The following is a 14,996-nucleotide window of genomic DNA, read 5'->3' on the forward strand; positions in this document are numbered from 1 at the left end:
CAAGACACACAGGTATGTCTGGCAAAAAGTCTCACATTCTGTCAGTGAATTCATTGCAGTAATAAGGCATGAGTGATTCCACTTAAAGGTGTTTAAGAAGCCAACCCAAAGGAGCTTGAGGATATCAATGAGATTTTCTTGGAATTTTTGCCTCTGTCTGGACAGCAGTATTCAAATTGGAGTTCTATCCAGGAATGTGTTTTTTAATATAGAATTCTCTCTCCAGGACAACAGAATGTTACCTTTTTTTCCCCCTGGAGTAGCCTTCTCATTACATCACTTGCAAATCTACATTCAGCAAGTGTGTGTCTGGGTGTCAGACTGGGCCTTGTTGCAGAATCTCATATGTAATGGTAACTTCACTTGTTCATGTAGAGGAATCACCCTTTCACAGAAATCATGCCTTATTACAGGTGGGGAGGCAGCCATTACTGCCATTTCTTCTTGCCTCATCTTTTGGGTGTCCTTGGAAGTCAAAACAATATGGAGAAAGGGAATCAGGAAGCATATAGCTCTTTGGAGCAGGGACAGTCATTCACTATATGTATTTATAGTACCTAGGCACAATGGGGCCCACAATTTAGATTGAAGCCTTAAGGCACTACTATAATACAAGTAATGATTGTGGTAACCTGATGAATGCATCCAGTTCTCTTACTACGGATCCCTCTCTCTATAATAGTACCCTAGAACTTGAAGAGGTTTAATAACAAGAGAAACATTTTCAGGGTTATATGCTTAGTTTGCAGAGTTTAGTTTACAGAGCTTAGTTTACAGAGTGCCTGCAGAGCCATTCTGCTCTTACATTTAGCATTATTTCTATGCTAATTGTTCTGTTTCATAAAATGTTTTTTGGCCAACAGAAACACCTCAGTCTCCCACATTAGTGTTTGCTCCACATAAACCCTGGCTATTCAGGTAGAAGACATTGCTAATCTCCAATTTGATTGGGACATGACTAAGGTGGGTCAGAATGCCTTAAAGGGCTAGCTTTGCTGCTTTTAACATCAGTACTGACTCTTCTCCTGCCACTTCAGCAGGAAGTTCTGAAGAGAGCCAGTGATGGATGGATGCTAGTGCTGTCCAATTTCCTTTCGAATTGTGTCTCTATGCATCTATAGTGAGATGGTGCACCCATAAAAAGATAACATTCGGAAAGAAAGGATCATCTCCTGATGAATGTGCTGTGTTACTTCCATACTTCAATAAAATTGTCCACTAATATTTGTCATGTAGTGCAAGTAATACAAACTGTTTTTATATATAAATTGTATGCCAAAACATTTAGAAGAATAGAACTGAATTACAAGGAGACATAATAGAAGCACTATTTGCCACTATTTTCTCAGCAGAGTAAAATCCAACAGTTTATTTTGGATGCACATCTTAATCTAGTTATATATGCCTGCATTATCTTCTGACTAAAATATTGTGTTGTGCTTATAAGGCTACAGCTTGGAACCCACCTGGAAACTGAAGAATATTTGGAATATAGTGAAGAATGTGGAGCCTCACTTAAACATCACATAACATTGGTGATCAATGATCTGTGCAGGTTGCCCCTTAGGTTCCACATATTTTAATGAGCTGATTTTAACTTCTGATGCTCAAAATGGTTTAAAACATAATTATTTGAGAGACCACCTCTCACCATACATCACCCCACAACTGTAATCAACAAAGACAAACACATGCATTTTCAGGATGAAGCAAAGCAATGTTTGTGCAGCATCCTCAAATGTGGAATTCTCCCTCTCCCTTCCATAATGTACATTTATTAACTTTAGGGCACTTTGAAAAGACCATTTCCCCCCTCCTCCCTCTCCCCATCACCCACCTCTGAAATTTGGGAAAATGGGTGAGTATAGGAATATTTGTGATTGTTATTATTTGTAGCACCTAGGAACCCCAATTATGAGCCAGGACCCACTGTAGTAAGTGCTGTTCAAAACAGAACAAAAAGATGGTCCCTGCCCCCAAAGAGTTTATAATTTAAGTGAGATTTGTCTACATCTAAGGTAATTATGATTATTGTTGAGGCATGGTGAATACTGTCTGAAGGTGGATGAGCAGCTCATTATCCGTGATTTTTTTTTTTTTTTTTTAAATAAAGGTAAGTTTAGCCATTCTGGAAGTGCCTCAAAAGAACAGATGAATACTTTAAAGTGAGCTGCAAAAGAAAAAATGAGTGTGCTTCCTTCTAGTGGATTAAGAAGGCATACCAGGGTTCCCAAACATGTTTAAAAAAAAAAAACAAAAAAAAAAACCTTTGTTCTCTCTGCTTGTTCTTTACATTAGCAATCTGAATGTTGTATACCCAGTGTTTTCCTGAAAGTCTCTGTATACTACTGGAAAAACACACCATTCATGACATCACAGATACCAAAGAACTGAAAAATGGAAAAGTGGAAGAAGGTCTAAAAGAGCAGAGTAAGATGGGAGAGAAGCAGAGAAATTATTACTTCAAAAGAATATAAATCAAGGTACTATTTCATTTTAAACCCTTTCTAGCTTTCCTATTAGAAAACAAAGACAATTTCAAATAGTATTTTTAGGATGACTGGCTTAAATTTGTATGCAATGAGTTCAATTCATAAGGATTAAATAATGTGTAGATGAAAAAAGCAATAGGGAAGTGTGCATTTGTACCAGTATCTGGGGGGAGGAAATATCACTGTATAAAAATTCCCAATTATAATGTCTCACAGCAATGTTTCTCATTTTCTTCAGTTTCCTGTGGAGATTGTCATCATGTTATCTATGTAAGTGTAGAAGACAGCAAAATAGTTGCCTGAAGAAAACCTGCTGTGACATGGAGTAAGTGACATGCTGATCTGAGTGTGTATGTTACTGCAAGTATTGCTATTAGCTGCTGTTTACTCCCTCACAGGGTATTACCCTATGCTTGTGAAACTTTCCTCCAGGTGAAACTCAGTAACTCATTTAGGAAAGCTCTAAATGAATGCACACTCCACAGGCAGCAGCAACATGACAAAATGAAAGGGAATTAATTATAGCTTGTTACACGTATATTTTCCTGATAATCCTATCAAATAAATAGGTTAACCAGATGTGATTTATTCAAATTCCTCAAATTTAAAAATGAGTGTCAAATTAAGATCACTCGTCGTCTTTTTGATGGGTTTAACTGTTATAATTAAATACATATTAGTTTCCTCACTCTCTGCCTTTTAAAAGTATGTCTTATTGCTGGAAGAGAAATCCTCCGAGTTATCAATACAGACTGTAAAGAGAGTTAGTAGGGCAGCAAGAATCAGGCATTAGCACCTGCTGCATAAGAGAGGCAGTTTTCTGAAGTAGGCCACTACTATTGCAAAAAGTTTGTGAATGTGCTCACCCACAAACGGATGCGGAGGACAAGACTTAGACTCTTAATTCGTGGGAAGGGGAGATAAATTCCCATTAGACCCTGAAAACTCCAAGATAAGCAAAAGCATTGTAAGCAGGCTACAAGGAGGGCTTTAGTGTTGGCAGGGTTAAGTGTTAAGTACTGAAAACTATCACAGGATTGATCTCATGTCCTCCCTAGTGCTGCTCACCCGATGCCAACATCTGACAGTAGGTCTCTTAGCTCAGGTCTACACTACAAACTTATGTCGGTATAACTATGTCACTCAGAGGTGTGTAAAATCCACTCTCCTGTGCAGTGTAAATATACCAATGTAACTTCCAGTGTAGACAGGTTATGTTGATGGGAGAGCTTCTCCTGTTGACATAGTTACACCTCCTCAAGAGATGAGGAAACTCTCCCCTTGGCATAGGTAGCATCTTCACTAAGCGCTATAATGGTGCAGCTGCGTCACTGCAGTGATGTAAGTGTATGCAAGCCTTTAAAGAATCATGCACAATTATTTGCATTCCCTATACCCTGCAACTTTTGGCCTTTTTTAAAAGCCAGTAATGGATGAGAAATCATTTCCCATGTTAAACTGCCAAACATGTAGTTTTTGTCCAAACAATTTTTAACCTTTTTAGTGAAGTTAACAATTCTGCAGTATATTTTTCTTCTCTTTTGGTTTCTAAACAAATTCCAGTCCACACAGAATTTGGAAATGGTCCATTAACTTGGTCAGTTAGAGAACTGAGAAATAAACAACATGAAGTATGATTTTATTCATCTACATAACTTGAGGGAGCTTCCTATTTATAAGATAAAAAAACCTTAGAGGCTGAAAGCCTGAGAGATTCTTAGGTGGGGTAATGTTATTCTAGAATTAACTGGCAGCACTCTCCAGGAGTTATGATGGTGAAACATACTCCCTCCTCCGCACTCTAATAGGCAACTGATCTCAGAACTCTGTCTGGATGCCTACAACAAAAACAGATGCCTGTGCCCTTATCTCCTCCATACCTTATCAACCCACATAATCTCAGCTTTCACATCACCACATCCTGTTCCTTCTGACCACTTGAGGAAAATGTAGTACATCATTCCCATCCTGCAAAGAACAATACTTTCATATCTGGGGTTAGATGGGGTGACAGTGTAGAGAGGAGGAAAAAGTTGTTTGTTACGAATATTAATAGGAATTTTTGCAAGCAGAAGCCAATACGAGAGGAAAGCGTTGCATAGGTACTTGGAAATAATCAAAGTGAGATTAACAACAGCTACCACTCAATAATAGTATAGATATTTACATACTGTACAGTAGCGAAATAACCGGTCTTTATGCAAATTACAATTTTTCTGCCACAGTGCAAAATTGCATAATTGAAAAATGACAACAACATTATGGGTCAGTAAATGTGTTTCATCCATATGCTGTGCTTGGCTAAGACAATTCCATCTCTATAAATTTTATTTATTTATCTTAAACACCATGCTAGATATCAGTACTATAATTCTAGCATGACATTTATGTGGTAATAAAATTATTTTCATAATTTAAAAAAAAATACACTAACTTTCCAAATAATTCACCTTTTTAGTGAAATTTCCTATGCTTGGCCCGTTTAAAGGTGAACTCTTTAAAAGTTTAATCAAAAACCACTTAGAAATTGCCAAATTACACAGAATTAACTTTTCCATTAAAAGAACTAACATTTCATGGGGCCACAGCTGTTCTTAAATAAACTATGTATTTAAAGTAATGGCCACTTTAAGGTTACAATTTCAGCCTCACGCAGTCAAACCCTTTCCACCATGTGGGGCCCCACTGAAGCTAATGGAGCTCCATGCAAGAGCAGGGGTCTGCCCCAGTGGATATTGTTGCAAGACCAGGGGCCTTAAAAGCAAAAAGAAAATTGTCAAGAGGTGAATAAGTTCTGGCTTGTGTAATAACATTAACCTGCCTACATATATTCAGCAGACTAAACAGAATTCAAAACATTATATACTTATGTACAATGTGCACAACTTAATCTGATAAGAGTCTCAATATTCCTCTGATTTTTGTATAACTGACTTCATGTTGTATTATAGAGTAGATCTTTAGAATACATACATTAAAAAAAAGCACTGAGACTTTGGGCCCAATTCTGTGTCTCTTACATGGATAGCTGCAATTAAAATAATGGGACTGCACATATAAGTATGGATGATGTAGCATAATGTTTACAGGATCAGGCCCTTTATTATTCTGTTGCAAACAAGCTGCCTTAGGCACTTCTCTGAAGAAACCAAAGAGTATTCTGTAACTTAGTAACATGTGGCTGAAGATTGTGAAGATTAGTTCTCAGAAGCTTAAACATTTTAATAGTTTTATAGCCAAGCTACCAATTTTGAAACATTTGTTTTTATTCACAAAATGTAATGCTTAAATTGGGCCTCAGTCATCATTCTGCAATGTCAATGTTTTCTATGGAGGTCAAGACATAACAGATCACCTCAATACAAATTCTTACAGTAACAATAACCTAATCACATATTTACACAGCCACATAAATATTACCCATTTTAAAAACTTCCTAATTATGTTTTAATCCAATGGTTCCCCAACAGTTCAGAAACTATTGGTGACTACTTAAGCAAAAGCCTCTCCCTTTCTCTTTACCATAACACTTTCCCCCACTTAAATATTGCCATAAATAAACAAATTAATCCAGTCACAAACTACTTATGTAAAATTAACAGATACATTTAATCTTGTTCTTCTTAAGGACTGAACTGCCCAGATTCTGACCCACCACTTGCCCAACCAGTGAATTCCTGCCATGGTCAGGAATAATGTAGAGCAAGGCTCTTCTCCTTTCCATTTAGGACATACTCTCATAGGAAGTTGACATCTCCCAATAACCTCTGCCACTACAGCTGAACATATCTCTATACTGTCACTGCTGCTATCACCATTATCACCACCACCACAGCAAGGGCCCATATGGAAGACGGCAGAGAGGAAGTAGTATTGACCGAGGTTAAGCAAGTCTTCCACATCATAATTCTCTTAAAGCTGAGAAGAGCTTTTCGAAAACATTTGCAACACCCTCCTTAAAACTCTTCTTTGCCTTGATGCCCACAAAAATACCTAACCCATTAGCTGGCATGCTGAGAATAGTATTGTCTCATTGTTTCTTTGTGCTCCCCTGATTTGTCTGTTATATCCTCCAGTTTTCTCTTTCTATACTTCAACTGTAAGCTTTTTGTGGCAAAGACCGTGGGATTATCTACATTTAAAACATTGCAGTGGCATAGCTGCACCGCTGTAGTGCTTCGGTGCAGATACTACCTATGCCAACAAGAGGGGTTCTCCTGTCAGCGTTGGTACTCCACCTTTACAAGAGACTGTAGCTACATTGATGGAAAAATTCTCCTGTCAACCTAGCATTATCTACACCAGCAGTTACGTTGATTTAACTGTGTTACTATAAGGTGTGGATTTTTCACTCCAAGTGACAGTTACGCTGTCCTAATTTCCTATTATAGACCAGGCCTGTCTTGTGTTATATTTGTACAATGCCTACTACAAATATGCCATGACTGAGGCTCCTAGATGTTACTGGAAACAACAACAACAACATAATGGTGTATGTAGATATAATTACCTTTAGAAAAAGGAATATTTTCACAACACACAATACACAAAATATAGAAACAATTCCCTTCAATCTGCAACAGCTGCAATAGTTTATTATAGGAAGAGTTGGTAGCTACACCTTTAATTTTCCCTTTCCATTGTAAGATGCAGTTTTCAGCTTATAACTTCGCCAAACTTTAACCATTCAAGCTGAAATTTTCCACGTAGTTGGCTGTTTCAGGAAGATTTAAAAAACTATCACCTAAAATAGCTTATTCATTTTGAGAATGAAAGGGAAAAAAATGTTTTTCCATGTTAAATTTCTTATAATTACTTCATTTAGAAGCGTCAATTACTCCATGCTCTAAAGCAGGGACTTGAAATCTGGCAAAGGGGTCACCTTGGTGTCTGGGACATGCTTTTTGCTGTCCTCATGAAAATCTGTCCTAACCTGACCAAGTTATAAGCCTATGAAAAAAATCTGTTTGCTCATGCTCAGTAGAGGTTTGTTATAGGCTGATAGAATCTTTGCAGACTGTAGTGGTCATCCTATCTGCATTGAGCATACTACCTGCCCACACTGTTTCTACATGCCAACTGGACTGTGCACACACCATCCTAGGACTGCACTAACAGTGCAGAACTTTCCCTGAAATTATTCTTTCCAGCTATCAGTGGCCACCGCCCATTGGGCACCAGAACTAAGAGCAGGGAGACTCTCTCTCTCTCTCTCGGGCTCTCACATCAGTGGTGGAAATAGGGGCACGATGATTTATAACCATTAGAGAACACTCCCTTTCAGAATTTGGAATTGAACCCAGTATTCCAAAAAAGGGAGGAAAGAGGATCCAGGGAACTACAGACCGGTCAGCCTCACTTCAATCCCTGGAAAAATCACAGAGCAGGTCCTTAAGGAATCCATTTTAAGGCACTTGGAAGAGAGGAAGGTGATCAGGAACAGGCAACACGGATTCACCAAGGGAAAGTCATGCCTGACCAACCTGATTGCTTTCTATGATGAGGTGACTGGCTCTGTGGATGTAGGGAAAGTGGTGGATGTGATATATCTTGCCTTTAGCAAAGCTTTTGATACTGTCTCTCACAGTATTCTTATCAGAAAGCTAAAGAAGTATGTGTTGGATGAATGGACTATAAAATGGATAGAGAACTGGCTAGAGCATAGGGCTCAGCGAGTAGTGATCAATGGCTCCATGTCTAGCTGGCAACCGGTCACAAGCGGAGTTCCCCAGGGGTCGGTCCTGGGGCTGGTTTTGTTCAACATCTTTATTAATGATCTGGAAGATGGGGTAGATTGCACCCTCAGCAAATTTGCGGATGACACTAAGCTGGGGGGAGTGGTAGATACCCTGGAAGGTAGGGATAGGATACAGAGTGACCTAAACAAACTGGAGGATTGGGCCAAAAGAAATCTAATGAGGTTCAACAAAGAAAAGTGCAGAGTCCTCCACTTAGGAAGGAAGAATCCCATGCACAGCTATAGACTGGGGACCGATGAGCTAGGCAGCAGTTCTGCAGAAAAGGACCTGGGGGTTACAGTGGATAAGAAGCTGGATATGAGTCAGCAGTGTGCCCTGGTTGTCAAGAAGGCTAATAGCATATTGGGCTGCATTAGGAGGGGCATTGCCAGCAGGTCACGGGAAGTGATTATTCCCCTCTATTCGGCATTGGTGAGGCCGCATTTAGAATATTGTGTCCAGTTTTGGGCCCCCCACTACAAAAAGGATGTGGAGAAGTTGGTGAGAGTACAGCGGAGGGCAACAAAAATGATTAGGGGGCTGGAGCACAGGACTTATGAGTTGAGGCTGAGGGAACTGGGCTTGTTTAGTCTGCAAAAGAGAAGAATGAGGGGGGATTTGATAGCGGCCTTTAACTACCTGAAAGAGGGTTCCAGGGAGGATGGGGCTAGGCTGTTCTAGGTGGTGGCAGATGACAGAACAAGGAGCAACGGTCTCAAGTTGCAGGGCAGGAGGTCTAGGCTGGACATTAGGAAAAGGTTTTTCACTAGGAGGGTGGTGAAGCACTGGAATGGGTTACCTAGAGAGGTGGTGGAATCTCCATCTTTAGAGGTTTTTAAGCTGAGGCTTGACAAAGCCCTGGTTGGGATGATATAGCTGAGGTTAGTCCTGCTTTGAGCAGGGGGTTGGACTAGATGACCTCCTGAGATCCCTTCCAACTCTAATATTCTATGATTCCCGAGTCTCAACATTCCCCTGTTGTCAGCAAATAACTGTGAAACCCAAAGGCAAAGTGTGTCTCTCATCCTCCTCTAGCAGCTGATCCACACAGAAAAAACTGTACACTACAGCTACCAGTAACTCCGTTAGCTCATATGGTAGAGGTCTGTGCTGTAGCTCTAAACATTCTAATCCTACTGTTGAACCATATGGGCTTCAGTAAGGTTCCATGATACAATTTCTACCTTTTCTTTTCTTTTTTAAAACTTAGGAAATTATATAAAACACATTAAAATAATGTTATGTTTGCAGATTCAAGCATTCAACAGTTAGGAAATACCAGGCTAAGGCTTGCCCATGCAACCTCAGTTTGGCCCACCTGTATATATGCATTATGATACAGTATTTAGTTACATGTTCACATACTGTTTTTTCCACCGTATTCCTACTTGATTTAGTTCATAGGAGAGACAGTGCTCATGAAATAAATCAGAGCTGAGTAGTAAATTGGGCTGTCTTCTGTGGGAACTCTACCTCAGTTGTTGCAGAAATTGGAAGGTGCATGCATGGTGAATAAAGCAGGGAATTTCAGGAGGAGAAAGATGATCTCAAAATTAATCTGAAAGCCACCCTGGAAAAACTAATGCTATACCTGCCTCTGCCACAGAGTTTGTATGTGATGTTCAGCAAGTCACTAAAAACCAAAATTTTCACAGCTGACTACTAATTGCATGCTCCTCATTATCAGGATGCATATGCTGAGACACCTAAGGACAGATTTGCAGAAATGCTGAGCACTCAACTACAACTGAAGTCAATGAGAGTTATGCTTTGAACAAGGTAAAGTTCTACGTTCTCTGACATATTAGGCCATATAACTCCGAATGCACCTCTCTATTCACACCCTACTGTGACTGAATGCACCCCTGTATTCACACCTGAAACAGTACTGTATTAATCTTTGTACAAAGTATGTCTTGTGAGGTATCTTTTGAAAACTAATAACTCATTAGTGAATAATATCATAGTGAAATGTACATAGCAATATTATATGTAAAGTTATGAATTGCCCCTGTATGATGATGTTAGCACATGTTCAAACCCACTTATCCCTGACTAGGCAGAAGTTGTTAAACAGGACTATCTTAATCAAAGGAATGTGTGTTTATCTCAATATACATATAAGTAAGACAAAAGATAAGTTGATGCCACTATCCAGGTATCATCAAACTTGATTGGCAGTCACCTGTCACATGGGCAATCTTTGGCAATGAAGGGCAGGAACAGATTGAGCTGCATTTTAGCAAGCAACAACATGGAATCTCTTTCACCACAAGACTATATCTCCGTCACAGAAGGAACTTCATCTAGTGGTAACCCTCAGGAAAATGTATGTCAATGTGTGACAACTATAGAAGTGAGAGGCAAAAATAACCCAAGCTCTCTTTCTTTCTTTCCTTTCTCTCTCTTTCATCTGAGATGACAAAGGAACCAACCCTTTGACTTTGGGGTAGTGGGGAGGGCAATCTGACCTGAGAATTTGGTCGGCAATGTTGCTGGGAACATGTTGTAAGGATTTTACCTTGAACCAGGTCTAGTTTGTTAAGCTTTAATTACTAGAAAGTGTTTTATCTTTATTTTTCTTGTAACCATTTCTGATTTTAATACCTTATACTTGTATTTGCTTAAAATCTCTTTGTACTTAAGGGACCAGAATATGTGCTAACTACTTATGCTAAACTATTTGTTTGATCTTGTAGTTAGCTGTGACACTCCGGTTATCTTTCCCAGACCTGAAGAGCTCAATGTAGCTCAAAAGCTTGTCTCTTTCACCAACATAAGCTGGTCCAATAAAAGATATTTACCTCATCCACCTTTTCTCAGGAGAGGGATGGACAGTGCAAAATATCCTTTTTGGAGAAAATCCATGAATGGGAGTGTGTTGGGGTCACGCTGCAGGTAGTAACCAAGGCTGCTGGAAGCCAGAGCATGGATGGTGTGTTGCTGACAGGCTGCTGGCATCAGAGTTACTGGGCCAGGGCTGTAGCTCTACACAGTTACTCAGGGTGTGACCTGCATTCTGTTTGGCTGTTTGTGCGCGACCAAGGTTGAGAGCTACAACAGCAAAGCATTGTGGGGCACCCAAGGTTGCAGGGCAGGTGGAGACACAATCCCTCACTGGTGTGGATTGCACCCTGAAATGTGACAGCATAAGTAAAGGTGATTCAAAGTTTGGGACCCTGTGGTTTTCCAGTTGGGAGTAGAATAGGTGACAGTCAAGTATTTCTTTGATACAGTTTTGTTTAATTACAGGATTGTACAAAGTCCTGTATCTCTGAACACAGAGAGAATCAAATTGCAGGAAACTGCTTCTTTTGCTCACAGCACCAAGAGCAGTCTTTCCAGTCTGCACCCTGACCCAAAAAAAATCTCTCCAGGTTTCTTCCAGCTGCTCTTCAGTCTATTCTTAGCTTCTGTGTTCTCTTCATTCCCTCCTTCCGCCCACCTGGTGTTAGTATCTGGGAAGATTATTAGGCTTTGTTTAGGTGTGGCCCCTTAACTGTCTTTTACAACAGACTTAAATGGGGAACTTATTCACATATTAGTTTAAAGAGGTTTTAATTCAACCTACAACAAGGATTCACCCAGCTCATACCAGACATCTCAAACTGGGCATATTATACTACTGTACACTTTGGATATTAATGTCTCCGTGCCTCAGTTCCCCCTTTTTAAGTACATTCTCCCCTCAATACATGCATCTAGCTTATTAGCATTTCTTAGTGATAGTCAAAAACATTCAGGGGAGATTATCTTTCTGTTTAGCTTGCAATATGCAAATCAAGAGAGATAACCTATTTTTCAAATGTGATTATTGTCCCATAAAATAAAGACAAACTAACACATTCCTTTCTAGAACACTTAATAATATAGAGAAAGGGGAGATTTCTGAATTGCTTATCATGCAAATATATTCTTGACATTATATAAAGTGTTATCCTGAAAAAGATTAAATGCAAATGTTCCGGGTAAATGGGCAATGGTACCAGATATGCTTCTTAAACTACTTAAGGAGCTCTCCCAATGATCTAAAGATTGTTGTTATACAGTGACTAGAGTTCAAAACTAAACAATATTTATATTCCCTGGGCCTGGGAGAAATTGAGAGCACTTGAAAGGTCATACACCAGTTCTCATAAGCATAAAAAGTCCCTCCTCTAGACCACTCAAAGTAATTACACTTGCAGTGACTTTGTAGAAAGCCACTTGCCTTGTCCTCCAAGTCAGAGGTAATTCCACAAACTAATACCGATATTAGAATAACTGTTTATAGTAAGTAGTTCCATATAAATCAGATTAACTTGTTAGGTAATTATTTCTCAGGCTGAAAAATAAGGCTATTTACATTACTTGCCATTATACCTTTAGGAAAGTGTGCCAATTCCACTCAGCATGACCACTGTCATCACCATAGTCACAATAACCAGAATTAATAATCAATTACTTCTGTGATAAAATAACTGATATGTAGTTGTCACCTGTAATAAAAATCAGTAATCTGTAAAAGGACTAACAAGCCTGATGGAAAACCAGGAACAAGAGAAAAGTTATCCTAGATAGTCTGCACAGGAGATAAAAGAAAAGAGGGTGGCACAGAGTCAGGACACCACTCACTTAGTCATCATCAATCTGTGCCTTGATATCAGGCCAAAAAAAAAAAAAAAAGTGATACTACAGACTGAGAATCTGGACATAAAACAAACCCCTTGAACACATAACAGAAACCTACCCAAATTCCAGGAATGAATGGCATGAGGAAGTCACTTAAGGAAATCAAACAAACACTCAGCATCTTGAAAATGCGGCATGTCACACACACTTCTGAAGAGCAAAGCCACAATAACTGAATTATCACAGATGCATAACCAGAATGCAAAGATATTTGTTAACCACGGCAATGTGATTTCAAATGAGGAATCTATGAGCAAGATTTGGTTAGATGATGCCATAAAGTCACTGCTAACCCAATGTTTATGTCAATGGGGCACCTAATGTACCAGAATCCTACACTGGACAATGAAGGTACTGTAGCCATAACCTTCTCAGCCAACTTCTAATGTAAGATAAGCCACATTCCAAAAATACAAACATAAGAGTGAGTTCAATTTATTATGTCAATCAAGGGATGGAAACAATCAGGAATACTCTGAGAAAGAGGTCAAATTATATTATGGCAGATTTATCTGGTTATCTACCCAGAAAAGAATATCTACCAAACTTAGTAATGGAATCCTCAAGATTCATTACCTTCCTTCTTCATTACCCCTGTGGGCAATACTACTGTCACCTAGCTAGCAGTATTTAGATAGCAATAGCAAGACTTTAGTTGCTATTACAGCCATTGATTTCTCACAGGTCATACTTGACTCAATCACCCATCCCCACACATATATCAGACCTTATCTTCAGCACAGGCTTAGACCTCACATACATGAAAAAGACCTCTATTCTCCCAAACAGTTCACCACTACTTAAAAATTAGAGGCAAAAGGGATATTCCGTAGAACTTCAGAGTTACCAACTCAAGAGTTACAAACTGACCAATCAACCACACACCTCATTTGGAACCAGGAAGTGCACACTAAAAAAAGCAAATACTGTACAGTACTGTGTTAAACATAAACTACTAAAAAAATAAAGGGAACGTTTAAAAAAAGATTTGACAGGGTAAGGAATATGTTTCTGTGCTTGTTTCATTTAAATTAATTTAAAGCAACATTTTTCTTCTGCACAGTAAAGTTTCAAAGCTGCATTAAGTCAATGTTCAACTGTAAACTTTGAAAGACCAACCATAATGTTTTGTTCAGAGTTATGAACAACCTCCATTCTGAGGTGTTCATAACTCTGAGGTTCTACACAGGTCAAGACATCATCAAGTGCTGACCAAAACAACTGATGAACGAGGCCCAGAACAAACTTTCCCGACAGGTCACCATGGTTCCCTAGAGCTATACAAAATTAAGCAGGAAGGAAGACCTATGTAACAAACTCAGCTAAACTATACTTCTCACTCAGATCAAGGCTCACCTAGAAACATGTTACAGCTGTAAATGTATCTAGTAGAACTTTCCTCTCAGTCACAATTATATCCACCAAATCACAACAAACAAGGCAAATTTGTCACCCAAATCTGATAACCAACTCAGAGTCCATGCACCCACCAAGAGACAAAAGCCACCAAACATGAAGGTTTCCACCAGTGGAAGTAAGGGGTTCACAAACTAACCCATAAGTAATAATAGAATAGAATTTAAATATATTTGTTAGAAAAAAGTTATAAACCACTTCACTTTACATTTTCATTGCCAGAATTCAACAGTTTTCAGGCCTTATCAGATAATGATAGTCCTCCACAAAATACAATATATTTTAGCACTGAGGAGCAAAATCAAAACACTATTCAGTACAGATTTGCACTCCAAGATAACCAAGGGTTTTGATTAAATCAATGTAGTCCATAGAACTAGCCTGCTCGCTTGCATATATATCTTCGCTTATGAATTTAATTGCTTGTTTTATTATAATAGATTTATATTAAAAGTATTTTGGCTGTAACGCAAGATACCTACAGGCCACATCCTGTATGATGAGCTAAGGCAAATTAGCACACATTTGTTCTGGACCTCTAGCCTAGATAAATAATGATGAGGTAAAAGTATATATCTGGTTATAACCTTTAGCCTAGATAAATTAGGAGGCATTAAGATAGGAGGGCTAACTCGGCTCATGCCCTCAGTAGACTTAACAGGTACACCACAAGAACATG

General features: G+C 39.0%; 1 protein-coding gene across 7 annotated transcripts in view; it reads right to left on the reverse strand.

Annotated features, from left to right (window-relative positions):
- The window catches only part of TBC1D22A (TBC1 domain family member 22A), a 422,295-nt gene that overhangs the window by 262,322 nt on the left and 144,977 nt on the right, over positions 1 to 14,996 (reverse strand). The window lies entirely within an intron of this gene.

The sequence above is a fragment of the Emydura macquarii genome, unplaced genomic scaffold, assembly GCF_026122565.2.
Source record: "Emydura macquarii macquarii isolate MOO-44397 ecotype Brisbane River unplaced genomic scaffold, CSIRO-AGI_Emac_v2 contig_2636, whole genome shotgun sequence".
NCBI lineage: Eukaryota > Metazoa > Chordata > Testudines > Chelidae > Emydura > Emydura macquarii.